Source organism: Leguminivora glycinivorella, chromosome 22 (assembly GCF_023078275.1).
Source record: "Leguminivora glycinivorella isolate SPB_JAAS2020 chromosome 22, LegGlyc_1.1, whole genome shotgun sequence".
Lineage (NCBI taxonomy): Eukaryota > Metazoa > Arthropoda > Insecta > Lepidoptera > Tortricidae > Leguminivora > Leguminivora glycinivorella.
In genome coordinates, this window is record NC_062992.1 from 3210973 (window position 1) to 3229648 (window position 18676).

The 18676-nt window shown below is 36.3% G+C and overlaps 1 protein-coding gene across 2 annotated transcripts in view; it reads left to right on the plus strand.

The window, feature by feature from the left end:
- Positions 1 to 2209: 2209 nt before the first annotated feature.
- LOC125238018 overlaps positions 2210 to 18676 on the plus strand; it is a 220732-nt gene continuing 204265 nt past the window's right edge. The window contains exon 1 of one of the 2 annotated variants that reach the window (XM_048145299.1): positions 2210 to 2439. The gene's annotated coding sequence lies outside the window, so the exon portion shown is untranslated. Of the gene's footprint in view, positions 2440 to 2932; positions 3012 to 18676 lie in introns of those variants that run through there. The other variant, XM_048145300.1, reaches the window with a different exon arrangement.

Sequence of the window (18676 nt, forward strand, 5' to 3'; positions counted from 1 at the left end):
TATATATTCTGTGATTCAGATTGTTAAAATGTAAGTAAGTCTCGATTCAGATTTAATTTATTACAGCTGGTTTTGATACGACACTGAAGATTCCTGAAGACACTGAAGAGAGTGAATGCAATGAGAATGACGCCAAAACTGATCGATCCAAACCAATTATTATTTGAATCTGATTCTGATACTGGACAGTAGTAACGATCCCTCTTATTATTTCTAGAATCTATAAGCCGAATGGTGTCTAACGTAGAGGGAACATACTTGTACCACAAGTAACCCATTAGTGGCTCGCAACGCGTTGAAATGTTCCAGCATCCATTATCTATTGTAAATTTTAATAATTTAACCTCATTATGTTCATTATGCGAATAACGTAACAGTCAGTCATAACGACGTGTAAACAAATCGTATCTAGATATTACGTAAATGCGTGCGATATTAACGATTCAAGCTTTTTATTAAACTCTTAATTAGCAAAAGAAATGCATTACACAATGTAGGTACCGGTATTTCATTCTCCTCGAACGTAACTTTTGTATTGAATGTAAAACATTAGTGGATGATACACATATTGGTGTTCATTATACGTAAGATACGTTTGACTTTCACTGTTTGGTAATAATTGTAATAAATAATTCGGTGCAAGGCGTGAAGAATATGATATTTAAGTCCGACGTAAGGACGGTACAATACTGTAAGGTACTCTTTTTCATCTTCTTTGCATCCTGATACCCTCTGCTGGGGTGTAGGGCTCGAATCATATTTCTCCATTTACTCCGGTCTTGGGCAGTTTGGGTAAGGGTAACCCAAACTGCCCATGCCTGCCATGCCAACTGTAAGGTACAGCGGGGCAAATCTCGACTGATTTTGAGTTCTACGTGCATTCACTGAACATGCCTACCATATATAACCAGTCTATATTTAATAATGCAAACATTATAAAACATGGAAAAAATGAACCAGTTATTACATTTACCCCCCAGTCGAGATTTGCGCCTCGAAAAAATCTCGTATCTCACGCTGCTCCTCAAAGTTAAAACGCAGTAAGTCTATATGTATTCCATACATACTTACTACAATTTTCTTTTCATTGATAGACGAAGATACAAGTTTTTTTATAAGTAGTGACGATATTGATTTAAACTAACGCGATCTTCACTCGTATTATTAAAACCGGATTTAATCCCGTAAAAACTTACGTTTATATTTAACCCGACGTTTTGTACCTCCTTGATAAGTTCTAAATTCAAATTTCAATAACAAAATATCTCGACTTATCAAGTCTTTCAGGCCATCCACCGAATTACAAACATTACAACGAATAGCCCTTTAACACATTTAAATAAGTAATAATTATTTATCAAAGGAATACATTAATATTCTCAAAAGGTAGGCACGTGAAGTTTAATTCTTCAGTGCAACTATTAGGAATTAACGGGTTGAATTGAAAGGAACCGAAACCTTAATTTCATTCTCCAATTAGGTGTCTATTAGCACACAGGTGTTGATATTAACACTTCGATATTGTGTAAATTGAGTAAATATGTGGTAAAACATTTTCTTTATTTATAAATGTGGCGTTCCAGGCCCAAATGATCCTTAGGATTCATGTGCATTTCTGTTGGTAGTTTAAATGAAAACATTGTTCTTGACTCTATTGTATGGAAAGGCTTATGAAAAGAGTTCCAAGAGATTATGACGGTAGTTTGCAATGTTCTAATATCATTACTAGATAGGCAGATGAAATGGCAAAGTTTACTAGAGTTTCAAAAAGTCTCAATCACATAGATAGAGTGGATCTTAGCAGCAAGGTAGAGCCGAGAGAGTGGAGAGAATGTCACTTCTCCATAAACTTTATCGTCATGTATTCGGCCTCTACACTAGATATACCTACGCAAGTTGGGAGCGTGTACCTACCCACCTAACCGCAAAATCATACTTTCATCGCTTTGAAATAGGGACATCATTTCATAAATTTCAATAGCATTACGATACAATAAAACCAGATCGTTGCACCATCGGAGGTAGGTACCATATTGTGGAGACGTCAGATGGAAAGCAATTTATATAGTTTAGATGCGTTGTTAATGAAAGCAAAATAAACGCTAAGTAAAGTTATATAATTTGGCGTAAAAGGATTCGTTTGACAAAACAATAAAGGTAACGAAACAAACCGGACCATCCGTTGGGTGCGCGGCGCGAGCGACCCGCCGAGCCAGTTCCACGCCCCGCCACGCTGCGCAAGCGCACCGCCGGCCTCAGTAGCGCCCGGGCCTTCGCGGGGTGCGGACCTATGCCCCTTTCTTGACAACAATAACTCGCCGTGCGTTCGGAAACAGTGCTTCTGTGTTTAACGTTACCGTGATAACAAAAGTTCAAACTGACATAAGTGTTTCATTTTCATAATTCTTTTTTGGATAAATGCAAGCGAGTTTTATAAAGGTGAGTTTGTTACGCGGCCGAATTGCGAAGGGCCGAGCCTCTATAAGCTAGTTTAATAGTTAACTTCTCCGCTAAAGGGTTAAGTAGGCTTTTGCAAGTCGCATTCTCGGGTAACATTTGTCAACAATAAGTTGCGAAATCCAATTTAAATGTTTGATACTTCATTTGTTGCGGCGATTGTTTTGAAACGCCTAATTTGTGGGCCGCTTTTTTAATTCAATGAGCAATCTCTCCGGCCTTGGCCCGGGGACGGAATGTGGCGAAGAAAAGGTGCACGCGGCTGGTACGAGTTATTGAACCACGCAGCCTCCTGGATTGCTCAACGAAAGAACTCACAGACTTTGCACTTACCTTTATAAAGGGCCTCTTTCCAGTATCTTTTTCAGCGTCTTTCAGTCTCTATAGATGAGGATTTTATCTATCATGAAGATTAAGATAAGTCAATTGGATGTAAACTTTAAAAACTTTGACAATATCCGAAACAGTTGTAAAATCAGTGCAGTCAACATTCTAATAAGCTAACAATACATTACCTTGATCAGGCAGAACTGGTTCCTAACCAACACTGACAGGTAATCCGACTCGATTACAAAACATCGGCCTATAACTTTACCTGACTATTAACTTATCCTTATTATCGCAAATAAATTCCAAGGTAGTGACTCAAATTCTTATTGGAATCGTAAATTTGTGTTAACGGAAATGCATAATAAGGATCAGACAGAAATACCTATTCGTGGGAATCTGTTGACGATTTTGCCTCAAAAATACCGAAATGATGATATTTTCTGCTTGCTGCAAAGACTATTCGGGTTTTTTGCTGAGAAGTAGAGGTTAACGTCATTTAGATGTGCTTCACGGGACCTTGGGACTTGGCCTTGGCTTCGGTCAACCTCAACCCCTTTCTGTTTATGAATACAATATGCAATATCGAATTTGGTCACAAATCAGAAACTGCACTTTTGCAAGTTAAAAATTTGATTTGCTTTATAAAGCTTACTGTGAAGCTTACTGAGAACAATTCAGATGATGATAATGATGAGACTTTTCACACTTTAAATCCATTTCGGATTAGTTGCTTTGCATCATATTAGATACTAAATCATTAGTATGGACAATATTAAGAAACAATGTCCAGCGATTTTACCCTGGCATCAATGCTGCTATGCACTGCCAATAGTAAGGGTAAGGGTCGAAAGGGTCAACCCCTTCAGCGTCCAATATATAATATGTCAGGTTTACATGTAATTGGAAATTGATATATAATGCACTGTATTAAACTTGACTTAATTTGTAGAATTATGTAATAGATGTCTGTTTCTACATAGCTGCAGACATCATGAAGGTTAACATCATCTGTTTAATAGGTAGCAATTTTTATCACTGATTATCTATTTCCTACTTTATTTTGGCATGCGGTAGATCGTTTGATCTTGTCTTAAAGGTTTTGTCTGTTGAATTGTCACACCACGACTTTAAAAATCTGTGTTCTTCTCTTAGAATACCTACCTAAAATGATACCAAATTGCCAGGCGTACCAATTTCTACAAATTGGACGGCCTTTTAAACATCATAAGCAAGTGTTCGCTCCGGTTCCTTGGATTTACTGTCATTACCCGAAATACGCTGGAGCAGAATCTGCAGAATACTGTTCCTACTTAGGGTCGGTTGCACTGAACCGTCTGTAAAAGCGCGTGTCCAAATTTTATTGTTTAGGAAGTTCCATAGACTTGATGTGTCTGTTGCGCAACTGGCCCCTAATTGGTGGATTCTCAAACGCTCGACCAATCACCCCATCAGAAGCTAAAACCCATAAGTTTCCAATTTCACACTCCACGATCCCAATTCCTAGAAGCAAACAGTTGTGTATCGTTGCGTGTCGGGAGGACGTTAACTAACGCGCCTACATGCACCGAAATCACGTAATGTAGTTATTCGACGAGTTGATTACTCATTGATTGATTAACTAGCCTCCTGTTTGCTGTTTCCGTTCGCTTTTGCTTTCGAAGAATCAACCTTAGAACTGAGTGGTAGTAATTAGCCATCGTCACAATCTTCAGCTTCGTCGTCGTTAATGTTAGCTCCCTCTATTGCTCTTCTGTAGCATGACAGAGCCAGACTGCGTTTTGATGGGCAAGTAGCGTCAGCGATTGACACTACGACCGGCAGTCTAGCAATTCAGAAAAAGTAAGTATGCGGTTGGAAGTTAGCTGCTTGTGTAACTAGACCGCTAGGTTCCAAGGACTCCATCAATTTTAAAATGGTTTTCAAGCAACAACTGATAGATTAGCTTTATGAATAGTACGTTTAGATGGATCTTGTCTGATCTGGTGCTTGTTTTCTTGGTGTGAACGGAGACAAACATGATCTAGATGAAACGTGTTGTTAATTACTGCCTTAAGCAATCAAGATTACCTCAGAACAAGTTTGGTTACAACTAAGGGGTTTTCCAATGTTTGATTATCTTTAATGATTGGATTCCTTTTGGATTCGCTTGAACAGTTTTATGGTATGGTTCCTATGGATCGGAGTTTCTTGATGGTATTTTTTTTATCTTGGTATTTAATTGTCAGCAAGTTTTAATTTGTTCCCCGTTATTAACTTTAGTCTCATATTGTCACATATATTACTTACACTTATATACTAAGTTATACACACATACATTTCACGACTCTTCTAATTTTATTTTGTATGAAAAATTAAAAATTTAAAGACTTCATAATTTTTAAAAGAACAGACTCTATATTAATTACCTATATCTACTTTATAATGATATAAACATTGCTGTTTAGAATTTTAAAGATTCTTCAACTTTAATCATGAAGACAGTCAAAAATATAACGCAATTGGTCCTTATCCACTCCGTTATTGTTGCTAGATTTGTTGCATCAGATAAAATTAAACGAAACATTCAAAAGTATAACAGAATATGTTTCACCCTGAGTCCCTGACCAACAATCATTAGACGCGCATTTCAGCACCACCGTGCCGAATCGCACACAAAGCATAATAATTTGGACAATCCATACTTAATATTATAAATGGGTAAGTGTTTGTCTGTTTGTTAGTCTTTTCACAGCAAAGTGGAGCAACGAATTGACGTGATTTTTTAAGTGAAGATAGTTGAAAGGATGGAGAGTGACATGGGCTACTCTTTGTCTCTTTCTGGACCCCCTTTTCCCTAAAATGGGGGATGGAAGTTTGTATGGAATATTCCGCAATTTTCGCATTTAACGCGAGTGAAGTCGCGGGCCAGTACTGATGACACAGACACAATTGTAGCTAGCTCTCACTCTATTCTGTAATGGCGCGACAGAGCCAGACTGTGTTTCGATCTCCACGAAGCGTCAACGATTGTCACTTTGGCTAGGCCGGCTGGCATTGATCTATGTAAACAAATACTTATACAGATCGAGAGATTAGTCTATAACCTCAAGATACGAACCTTAGAAATGTGTTGAGATAGAAAGTAAGGCATCGGATGAACTGATCTTAAGCTTTTCAATACTGACTAGGGTCACCTAGTAATATTGAATTTGAAATGATTTGTTTGCAAACAATCAGAGAAAATATCTCCCCAGAACGTGCAGAATGTGGAATGAGTTACCTTCTGATTTATGGTTAAAGAAATTTTATTTTCTCAAAAGAAATTTAACATTTCACTTATATAGAGAAAATACAAGATAAAACAAATTATGAGTGAGCATGCAAGTAATCTAACAGATTAAAATACTTAACGAGTAAAAGAATACAAACTATAACATGCCATTTACGAGCATTACACGTAAAAACAAAAAGTGTACACTTAATACTAAACATAATGTAGATATTTTTAACTTAAACCGAAGTTGCTTACTTATTTCCTTTGCTACGACATGGGATTCAGACATTGTGTATTTGACATGTGTATTTGATTGTTATCACTCCAAGAGTGCATTTGAACGTCTGTTAAGTTACACCAGCTTGACAGCACTGGCTTCCATCGAAAGCGGTTGACCGACATGGTGCTTGGGGTTCTTCAATAAGCGGGTATTTAGGGTTCTCAAGAGTCGAAGACACTTAAGTGGGTCCTACAATGATGCTTATCTTCAGGGGCGATGATGACCGCTTCTCATCAGGTGGTTCATCTACTCATTTGCCGACTATCGCAAAAAATCATTCCAAGTGTAAGAAATATGTATACCCTATTACCAAAACCGGCACTGTCAGTTTTGGAATTAATATAGATTCACAAAAGTATGAACAAAGTCGTGCCTTCATGTCTCTAGCTAGCACTGCATAATTTCTCACTGTTATTCCACTTGTCAACGATGTCCTTCATAGATTCAATACAGGGATCGCTGACAACTGTCAGAATGAGCGTACTGTGCTGTCAAAACACCGACCAACCTGTCAAATGGAATTAATGTCCTGTCAAGCTGTTGTGCAATGAGTATTGCCAATAAAAAAAGTCCTCCGCCAATACCTGTTGCACTGGTAATACTGGTGTAGTTAGAAGCTACGCAGATTCTTGCTTCTAATTGACGGCGTAATCTTTGATCTTTATTTTCTGAGTTCCTTATATCATACATATGTACATCTATAAACTTGTCAGTGAGTAGACTTGAAACTGAAATAAATGTCCTAAGTATACAACGAAAAAATTACCAAGGCCTCCAAGTGTCCAAAGCTGGATTCGAACCAGCGTCCTCCGTTATAGCCACGGATGCCTGAACCACTTGGCTACCCGGTCACAGTGGCAAGGGTCTACATGTTCAAGTATAGGAGTTTATTGTTAAATAGTAGTATTTCTAAATTTAATTAAAAAAAAATACAATTTAAAATATTTTCTATGAAGATAATTTAATTTATTCTAAAAGACTTGAAACGTCTACTCTTGCCAATTAAAGGGTTGAAAGAAGTGAAGTTATGATATTCCAATGATAGGCTGTTAGCCCATTTGATTCTCAACACCACAATTGAACCCATATCCCACATTCGACTTCTACGATACCCACGGGAGGAAAGAGGGAGGTTAAACTTTTCATCCGTACCACACAGGACACCTTACTAGATACCTAACAAATACATAAGCACAGTACACACATAAAATAAATTTATGTTCTTTTTCAGTTAATTAAATGAATCAACTAGCAATTAATTTTACTCCAATTAATTTGGCTTCCTTATTGCTTGCCATTATTTATTTCGACATCTCGTAATGATGAATAATGAGATACTACTTAAAGTATTCCTTATTTTTTTTTAATTCACTGTTGGATAGATTGACTCAAAAAAATCGTAAGAATATGCGAATTCGATGACAATGCAATAAAAGAGTAACAGGTAAAAACAGTTATATTTTTTGTTTGTTGAAACAACTGACACTGTTGCTCGACAGTGTCCCAGCGGAAGACACTATCAAACATTGTCAATAAATGCGAAGAGGATCGAGTATTATAGAGAGCTACTGTCAAAGAAAAATGTGTCAATCACAGTGCATAGACTGCCATCTCTTGACACAGGCTTAAAACTTTTGAACTCAGTTTTGACAATTTGGCCCATATTCTTAGCTTGGTATGTTTTAAAATGTCAAATATTAATATTAGCGCCATCTAGCTGAGCGTACCCCAAAGGTGTAATGTCATCTAAGTCACCGACCTTTTTCTGTATGGTACTGAGGTACGTTTTTTTCTTAGACTTTATCTGTCTATACGGAGTTATATATATGTCTTTGATAAATGTGTCAGAAGGGTGTCACTTATTGGATACTAGCTTTTGCCTGCGGCTTCGCTCGCGTTAGAAACAGACAGAAAGTAGCCTATGTCACTCTCCATCCCTTCAACCATCTCCACTTAAAAAATCATGTCAATTCGTGCTCCGTTTTGCCGTGAAAGACGGACAAACAAACAGACACACACACTTTCCCATTTATAATATTAAGTATGGATTATTGTGGCGAAACTGGCAAACTGGTACTTTACCTTATCCTAGTTATAAACAACAATTTAGCATCGTAATTCATGACATTTAAGACTACTTTACATCGAAAACTTTTTGCCGCTTTTTTTCTAATGATGGAAAGGAAATGGCTTGACAGAGATTTACTATTATTATCACGTATATCAGTTTTATAGTAAAGTGCACAAGATTACGACGAAGCCAATGCTCACAAGTCTCACATCTGTGGGCGGGCGTGGGAGTCGCTTAAACCGAGGATTATGCGTCGATTATGATTTTTGATTTGGCAATAAATCCACTATTAAAGCTTAGTGTCATGCGATGAAATTGTCGCAACTGTGAATATACTTTTCGAGTTTTGGTGACTAACTATATTTAAACAAACTAGTTTAAAACTAAAGTTAAGCCAATTAATGTTAAACCTATTAATAAAACATACCACTCGTCTTTTTTAAGCCAATTAATGTTAAACCTATTAATAAAACACACCACTCGTCTTTTTTGACCTCTTTAAACGCCTGTTGCATAAAATACTATTACATAATATATGTATCATGAAAATTTTGGAACGCAAATGCAGGTAATTGTTTTTAATGCACTGTGCAAGGTTAAATACAGAGCAGAGGACACTGGCTTCCCACAGTTTAAGTATAAACTACCTAAAATAATGTATTTTGCTCTTTTGACCTAGTAGCAGAAGCACTGACAGGATGCGCATAAGCAAGGTATCGTTAAAACGGGCAGGAAATGCAGGCGTAACGACATAGTTTTGAAGCGATAAGGTTAACGAAGTCTGTGTGGTTTTATACCTTGTTTTTAGTCATTTAGAGATATTCGTTTTGTGAAAAAAACTCTTACATGAATGAGACTTCAACTTGTGATAATGTGATAACTTGTGGAATTTTTGGTAAATAATGTTTTGTATATTAGCTCTCGTATTGTTAATTTGAAATGAAAGTCAAAATATTCTTTATAAAAAAAAACTAAGTACACCCTTGCACATACCAAAATTGAATTTCCATGAAGTGAACTGCAAAAACATCATAAGCAGCCGTATTTGCGTCCCAGTTATAAGGACGAAACACAGTAACACCCGTTAAACGGTGGCACCGCCGTGCGAAATGATGATAAGCGTAATTTGACAAATGATAAAAAATTTGGATGGATGTCGGACCGATCATCATCCTCCTTGCGTTATCCCGGCATTTGCCACGTTCCACTCTCCACGGTCCGCTCTGACAACTAATTCCAAGATTTGGCGTAGGCACTAGTTTTACGAAAGCGACTGCCATCTGACCTTCCAACCCGAAGGGTAACTAGGCCTTATTGGAATTAGTCCGGTTTCCTCACGATGTTTTCCTTCACCGAAAAGCGATGTCCGATATACATTTACGCCGCCATCTCAGATTTTTTTCCTTTGACATCCTTCCGAATTCCGATATCAGATCGGATAATGTAAAAACGCACTCAGAGGCACGTCTGCTTGTTTGCTGCCTTTAACATAAAAAAAAATCTAACTAAAATCTTCGTAGTCACCACGGATCAGTCAAAATCTATACAAAGCAGAAGGAGATAGTATTTTTGGGACAACAATAAAGAAACTTCAATGGTAAAAGTTACTGAACCCTAAAATCTTTCCCAAACAAAGTTACGTCCAGCCGCCGTACGTTATTACCATACTTTTTATTTTGGCGTCTCAATAAAAATACATTGACAATAAACGTCTCAAAAGTCCGGTTTTGAGTTCGTTGCCCGCCGACAACTAAATTCAACTTTTTCTGGCTGTTTTTTAATTCATTGATAATACGAGTTTTAATGTCTCCTTTATTGGGATTACATAACTGAACTTTTCCGTTTGCACTAATCTTTACGATCGTACCTTACTTGCATTTAGGCTTGTTAGAATCGCGAAAAGCTTTATAATAGCATTGTATGGTGTCGTAGTAGTCAACTAAGGGATATGGGTTCAGTTGTGGTGCGGGCGATGGGCTAAAAACCTGTCACTGCGATATCACAACCCATTAATTTCAAAAAGTAAGTTGAGCAGTTTCGTGTGCCTTGTTTATTTAAGTTTTATGGCACAATTCAAAAGAGTACAAATGGGGGACTAAATCCTAGCGGGAATTCTCTACCAGTCAATCATGAGCTAAACCGAAAGTTGGTGCAGGGTCATAAAACAGTAACGAAATGAAAAGGATCTATGAAGGAGGATTTGACGACCGGTCTGGCGCAGTCGGTAGTGACCCTGCCTGCTACGCCGCGGTCCCGGGTTCGCATCTCGGTAAGGGCATTTATTTGTGTGATGAGCACAGATATTTGTTCCTGAGTCATGGATGTTTTCTATGTATATAAGTATTTGTATATTATATAAATCGTTGTCTGAGTACCCACAACACAAGCCTTCTTGAGCTTACCGTGGGCCTCAGTCAATCTGTGTAAGAATGTCCTATAATATTTATTTATTTATCTATATACGCATAGGTATCTAAAATTATTTAACAAGTTATACCTACATATACATACATACAAATAATACCTATCTTATCTTCATCTTGCAACACAATTGTATTAGTGTACCCACTTATACTTAAATACTTATGACTTACTTTTTGACTTAATGTCCTATGTCCCCTAGATGGGGCAGAGGGCGTCCACAGTGCGTCGCCATCCCGAGCGGTTATGAGCTTCGCGATATATACTTATACTTATATATTTAATATTATAAATGGGAAAGTGTGTGTGTCTGTTTGTTTGTCCGTCATTCCCGGCAAAACGGAGTGACGAATTGACGTCATTTTTTAGGTGGAGATAGTAGAAGAGATGGAGAGTGACATAGGCTACTTTTTGTCTCTTACTAACGCGAGCGAAGCCGCGGGTAAAAGCTAGTAATGTATACAGAGTGGTCCAAACCTTGACTTGACGCCAAGAATTTTTTTTTAGATTCCGCACATCATGGGCTATCAGAATAAAACCCCATGTATATCAGCCGATTTTTTGTAATTTTCGAGTTATGAATTTTTGTTTTAATTTATTTAAAAAAAACTTGAGTTTTTATACTCGTTTTTTTTTGCATAATCGTCACTACAAATGAAGCATTTACTGAAAAAGAAATCAGCGTCCTCACTGTAATGCAAGTCGGAAAAAAATACGAATTTCAAAGTTTCACGTTGAAAATTTTATAACTTTTTTTTTCTTTTAAGAAGGCTTAAGGTCAAGCGCAGGTTGTAAAATTACCGGAAATCATCGGATAGGTGGTACGTAGCTAAGAGGCATGTTCCTATGGGGACAGTCATTAACGTCAGCGATTAATTAAACTTATTTATGAGAACCATCAATTCTTATTTGCTTACTTTATTTATTCGAGTATAAGTAAAGTTTTATGAGACAGGACTTACACAGTTAAACGGCAGGTAAATTAATATAAATTATATTAGAGACAAAGGCAGAACGTAAAATTTTAGTTGCAAAATTAATACTCTGCTTTATTTGAATTACAAAATGTATAATAGATATTCGTTAAGATATATTACAATAACATGGATCATAAAACAAAGGGCATATTTTCTAGTGAATATTAGGTAGGTTTGGTAGTAGTTTATCACTTGAAACTTTAATATACGGCCAATATTAGATATAAAAACAATATGAATCGGAGATCGGGAGATCAAACATGACGTTTTCGTTTCAACAAACGGTATCATAATCATAATGAAACACTAATATTATAATATTTATGTGTGACACTAACGGCCCGGCCACGACATTGGTCTAAGCGCGACAGCGGTGAGCGGCAGCCATACGTGGGAATGAAAAGACCCATCGCTGTGTCTCGCTCCAATGTATGGCCGCCGCTCACCGATATCGCGCTTAGACAATGTAGACGAAATGAAAAGTTTGCAAGGTTTTAAGAAATGTGTAGTTTAATAAAATAAATAATAGTACATTACGATACAAGTGCGTAAAAAAGGAAGTTCGAAACGAGTGGCGATAAATTAAAACACGACCGAAGGGAGTGTTTTAAATCGACATGAGTTACGAATTTCCTTTTCGCACGTGTATCGTACGACGATTTTCAGTACAGATGAGCCTTCGAAGTTTTGACCTGGCATATAATGAACCACTTCTCGCACTAGTGCGTAAAAAAACACCATCTGTACTGAAAAAGATTTTTTCTCTAACATAGTGGCTTAAAGTAAACGACATCAACGCGTTCAAGCACATGACAATGAAGCATATTTTAATAATTTGTAGAGGTAATCATAATCCTCGTTCATATGTTTAAGGCATGGATAAAAATCTAAAAGAAGTTATCTTCATCCCCCCTCTACACCGCCAGCACAACCCCCATCCCCAAGGCTTTTTACTAGGGAAGTACCGACTAGTCGGGAAAGCCGACTATCCGGCCACATTTGTCGAAAAGGGCCGATTAGTCGACACTTTATAAGTGATAAAAACAGTACAAACACAAATGAACAGCTGATATTGTTGTATTATGAACCTATTCGTTATGCCATTGTTAGTCAAAAGAACAACTGATGTGATCATCTCAGAAATAAATGTCCTACCTAGGACTATCGGTTTCATAGGCAGAATTCCTACCCACTAAGCCAAACCGTTTGTTATCAATGGAAATTTTCTACCTATATTCTCATTGACATTTAAACCTGTTAAAAATAATGAAGAGCGTTAACAAAGGACCAATTTCATTCAAAAATTATGTTCTGGCCGACTAGCCGGCTACCCAAGCGCCGACTAGTCGGTGGTCGGCCTAATCGGCCAAATCAGTCGGTACATCCCTACTTTTTACTATACATACATGTACATTGTACATGTGGACACCACTAGGTATAATTGTGCCTAGGTTAAGAAATAATTATTATAGGACATTAATTATTACACAGATTGATTGAGTTCTACAATAAGCTAAAAAGGATTGCGTTTTAAATAGAAAACATCCATGAATAAGGAACAAATACCTGTGCCCATCACACAAATAAATGCCCTTACCGGGATTTGAAGCCAGGACCGCGAGTAAATTCCGCTGTTTTAAAAACTATCCTTAGATCATAGCATTTATTCTAGGTTCTATCACGCAATTTTTGCAATTGCAACCTCATTTGTATGATTATATCTATTATCCGAGCTTAAACCATTAACATGCCGGCTGTTTGTACGTAAACCGTTTTTGCTAAACAGGCTAACCGCTACGGTTATTTTTAACTAATAAGTATCGTTACTAGTAGTGTAAGTAGAGAATTTCATGTTTGCTTCGCCATGGTCAATTTGTGGTTTATGCAAGCCCTGGCTTCTGTTTAAATGTAGTCTTATGTATATTTACTTATTTAAACTTTATTGCACAAATTTACAAAAAAAAAAGAGTACAAATGGCGGACTTAACGCCTTGAGGCATTCTCTACCAGTCAAACATCGGGCTAATCAGAAACAGTTAGTTTGGTGCACGTTTTTAAAATTAAATATGAAAACACTGGACAAGATTGCAATCGCATTATACATACTTATATATAATAAATGTAAATATACCTATATATGGTCATATTAAAATATATATTTTATATTTGGCGACCGGTCTGGCGCAGTCGGTAGTGACCCTGACTGCTACGCCGCAGTCCCGGGTTCGAATCCCGGTAAGGGCATTTATTTGTGTGATGAGCACAGATATTTGTTCCTGTCATGGATGTTTTCTATGTATATAGATACTTATATATTATATATGTCGTTGTCTGAGTACCCACAACACAAGCCTTCTTGGGCTTACCGTGGGGCTCAGTAAATCTGTGTAAGAATATCCTTTAATATTTATTTATATTATAAATATTTATTTCATATATAAATAAACATACAGTATATATACTCGTATAATAGTTTTGTACCTAGTGTGAGACACAACAAAGATACTTAGTCACGAATGTTTTCAAATAAATGTTTACGCAACTTGGTTTTAAAAATAAGTTTGTTCTGAGATTGTCTGATAGGCAAGGGGAGCGCATTCCACAGACGAATCGCTTGACAGGTGAATGAGTTTGACAAGAAGCCAGTCCGATGTGGGAGTACAGCTGTACGTGAGTTTTCTTCCCGTGGGTGTCGTAGAAGTCGACTGGATATGGGTTAAATTGTGGCGTAGGCGAGAGGCTGGCAACCTGTCACTACAATATCACAATTTCTTTTTTTTCCAACCCTTTAGTTGCCAAGAGTAGCACTGAAACTTTAGTAGTTTCAATTGCTCTACCTACCCCTTTATGGGAATACAGGCGTGATTATAGTATGAATTTTCTGAGATGGTTTTTTGGCTTTTGCCGTAATCTGTTAAACAAATGCCTTTGTTTCTATTATTCACAGCGGCTGGCTCCCGTTTCCACAGCACGTGCTAAAGTCTCAGTGTAGTTAAAAAGCAACTATCATGATCAGAAATAAAATTCCCCGGGATGTCCCCTCGGGTTCCCCGGGATGTCCCCTCGGGACATCCCGGCGTCCATTATGTGGATAAGATAGAGGTTTCTCTAAATTCCCAAAACACTCATCAAAAAAAAAAAAAAAGAAATAAAATCCATAAAAAGCCCTTTCGGAGATAACACGTTTTGTCATCTTCAAAAAAAGTTACCTGCATACTGTAAACTGTTTCATTTTGAACCTTATTGTTATCATGATAGTTGCTTTTTAACTACACTGAGACTTTAGCACATGTTGTGGAAACGGGAGCTAGCCGCTGTGAATAATAGAAACAAAGGCTTTTGTTTAACTGATTACGGCAAAAACCAAAAACCATCTCAATTCCTACTACATATATATGTATGTATGTAAGTTACCTACTAACGTAAGTTCTTTTCAAACTAGAGCAAATCATTAGTAAAGTGACGAACACTGTTTTGCGCGTTCACTAGTTACTTTGTTATCCCAACGGTCTGTTTCCTACTATTGCGGCTATGGCTTGTAAATAAACTGTTACTTTGCGGCGCGTGCGCAGGTCACGCAGGAAATTGGGTTATCAGGCCGGGAAGGAGTTTACTGGCCGCTATCGGGCGAGTAATGGTTTATTAGTCATTTGAATAAGTAGGCAAAGAGATCGGCTAACTGAGTGTTTTAATTACTCCAACCTTGGTTATAAATGTTATATAACACTGTGTGACAAGGACAGCGTTATGTCAATGGCATCGCGCTGTCCCTGTCACACTATACACCTGTCACACAAATAAATGGATGGTGATAAGCAATAATGTGTCAACCCACAAAAACTAGAAAAATGAGATTTTAATGCCATGTTAGCTGGATTTTTAAACTTTTATTTGCAAAAATGACCTTTTCATTTTGAAAATTTTTACTATCCCAAAAGTAAAAAAATAGGTTAACACAAATCCTTTATCGTGTGTTGCCTGTTTTGCATTAATGTGTCAAGAACCTTAACTTATTATAGTAATTGGCAGAAGACATATTTAAATTACAATAATGTGTTATGAGGGTTGACTCAACGATTTTTTTACACTTGACTCATTCTTGCAAAACGCAAAAAATGACATAGTTACCCACTATGAGACTTGAATGATTATTGCAAAATGATATTTTATTCGTTGTTTTATGCTACGACCCGTGTTATAAAACATAAGTCATTATTGTTAAATTATATTCGGGTCATAAATTGTTCGTTTTTGGTGTAAGTACCATGACACTATATTGTAAAATATAACTGTTCATATTAATTTATGTTTGAATAAGTTATGACTTAGTCCATTAGTATATTTTTGCACATGAATGGTAAATTCAGTACGAAATTGAACATTTTAAGTCATGAATATACATATTCGTTATTATAATTTGCAAACATTTTTTACAAGTACGTGTTTATATTAAAATCTAATATAAGCTACTATTTTTTTATAATTACTAATTACATTAAGACGTGTTAATGTATTGTATGCATAAAAATATTGTTTGATTTTTGAATACTTACTGAATGGTAGTTTATTATTTTGTTAAAGATATTTTATGTTTTGTTCTTGTACAAGTCATGAGTTATTCATAATTTAAATGACTTAGTCTATTTCTTAGCGTAAAAAAATATTTTGTTGTATATTTTAGATAAGTAGTTTATTTTTTTTAAAGATGATTATTTGGTTTTTGTAACGATTTTTTGTTGAAAAAGCACAGATAATTTAAATATGTGTCTAGAAATGATCATTACTCTAATAGTTAATTTATAGTATTTTATTCAACAGGCGTTTAAAGGAGGTCAAGAAATATGAGTGGCGTACTTTCCACGAATATTTTGGAGTCAGTTAAACACCATTGCATACAATACTTTTACAACGACCATGCACTTAGTTTTTAATAGTTTTTTTTAAATAATTCTCGCGAAATTCACACTGTTTCCTGTATTGCAAAGGTTTGCACTGTCAGCTCAGCTGCCCAAAGCCTTCCCGCGCACGCACGCAGTATCGTTAATGCAATGCGTTGCCATGATTACAGAACCAAACAATGCGTTTTCAGTTTTTTCGATACGCACAATCCTGTAAATGACGAATATCAGTTCGGGAGTAGAAAAATCATTAAAGGTTTGATTAATAAATAATGTATTGATTCCTACATACCTAATAACATAAGTGACCATGACTGATATGTTACTTAACACTTATAAAGTTAAAAATATGCATAGGTAGAGTATTTTACAACAACAATTTATGTGCTTTAAAATGTTTATTTAAGACTCATAGATATTTTTAAACAATTAGCAAAAGTGGGTTAAGTATCATAACACAGTCTTGAAAAAGTTTGACGTCGTCGAACAATTCGCAATAAAAGAAAAGGGCATTATTTCGTCAAATTGAAGTTTGTTTTGAAATTAAGCTACAATAATCACTACTACTGAACGTATTATAGCTGAAAAACACAACAATCTATATAAAAACAATTTTTTTTAAGAGAAACACAAAAAAATGAGAAAAAATCTTTAGACGCCATTTTCTCAAAATGGTTGGCGTGTGGGTTGACACATTGTTGCTTATCAGCATCCAAATAATCTTAATATTTTATTTGAAATATAAATTACAAGTCACGTTTTATACCAATTTAAATTATACGAATATAAATTATGAAATACATTTAAATTAAATAAATAAAACTAAACTTACCTAAACATCCAAGCCTTCAATCGGGTGTCCATGGGCGGCAGCGATCGCTTACCACCTGGTAACCTATCTGCTTGTTAACCTCCTAAGTGTCTCATAAAAATACCCAGAATATAGTTATCTTTCTGTTTTGTGGAAGGTTCACTGGTAGATAATGCCTTAAAGCATTCGGTCCGTCTTTTTGTAAGTATTGTACCATTTTTCTTTTGTGCAATAAAGATTAAATAAATAAATAGTAAAATCCCCCGTTTACTGACGGATTCAGACCTCACTGGACAAGTGCAGTGCCAACGATTTATCAAGCAGATACCATTCCAAGTGTCCTCTGTTATAGTCAAGAGAACCCAGGTACTTGATGTTCGTGGTTATCACGTCTGGTGAACAATCAGACGGTTACATTGACTTATAACACTTCGTAAGGACGTGGCATTAAACAATGGCGCCAATAAAGAATGCGAGCCAAGCGTGCAGTCACTGCGACCAACCACGAGCGCGATGTGAGCTATCAACCAATCGGGTTGTAGCGTTCCAACCTGAATTATGTTAATTGTGCAACTAGGAAATAAATGAAAATATTGTATAATTTGTTTTTTAAAATAGTCAACTGCTATATAATTATATAAATTATAAAATGCAATATTCACCAATACCATTCACTCAATAATAAACAACTAAATGCATCGGTCATCGAACCGTGAATGAAACCCGGGTCTTCAGCTTATGCGGCTAACCGCGGTGTGTTGGGCCTAGTTATAAAGACTAGATGCAGTGCGATTCATACGCATAGGTACTCATATTTTTTATTGCTTATAATTTATTGTATCTTAACCTTCTATAGTTTCCAACATGACACCATGGAGGGCACAGCAAAACAATTTATATAAGAGGTTCTGGAGACTCGACCACCGTTGGACTCGATCACTTTTTCTTTAGTGTAGGTATTCAATTCAATTCAATCCTTTTAAATTCATAAAATAGTAATTTAAACGTCACATCGTCAATATTACAATTTACATTTCTATTAGGTATAGTATAGGTAAAAATAATAGTAGGTAATAATCTCGTATTAGTATTAAATATCTGGGCGACCGAGCTTCGCTCGGTTCTATTTTAATATATCACGTCTTTAGATAAAAAAAAACTCTTATAAATACAAAAAC